Raw genomic sequence first — 590 nt, forward strand, 5'->3', positions numbered from 1 at the left:
GCAGTCTGTCTTCTGGTTGTTGCCTCTTTTGAATGACGAATACACACTACTGACGCCTACTGGTAAGGAGAGTTATTGCCACTCACGCATGCGCAGTTCGTACGTGCTACTTGGCCGTCGGCTGAAGTCTTTGCGGTGTGTTCCAGTGCGACTGTTGGCCAAGACGCAGGAGACGTAACAGTCGGGGTCCGTGTGTGTCAGTTATTTGGTGTCAGCTTGGTGTGTCCCTACCTTTAGGAAAAAATGTTCCAGATGATCCGGGTACTTTTTAAAAATACAGTCGCTCCATTTTGGGTTTCATGCGCCACTGAGCAACTCTTATAGGAATGAATGGTATTGCCTCCCACGCTGTATCAAGTTCTCTTTATGCTATACATCCATGGTCTATGCCAACCTGATAGGATAACTAACCTGTTTAATCCTTATATTATAATTGTTCTTTAACATGGTTCTGGTATACCAACAGTCCTTTATGTCATGCTAAACTGAGCTTTAACTGGAATTGAGTCTTAAACACACACAAACAGACGGAGAGAGAACACATTACTTGATACATAGCCAGATTGTTAAAGATATAAAACCATGCAGGA

Source organism: Notothenia rossii, assembly GCF_949606895.1.
Source record: "Notothenia rossii genome assembly, chromosome: 6".
Classification (NCBI taxonomy): domain Eukaryota; kingdom Metazoa; phylum Chordata; class Actinopteri; order Perciformes; family Nototheniidae; genus Notothenia; species Notothenia rossii.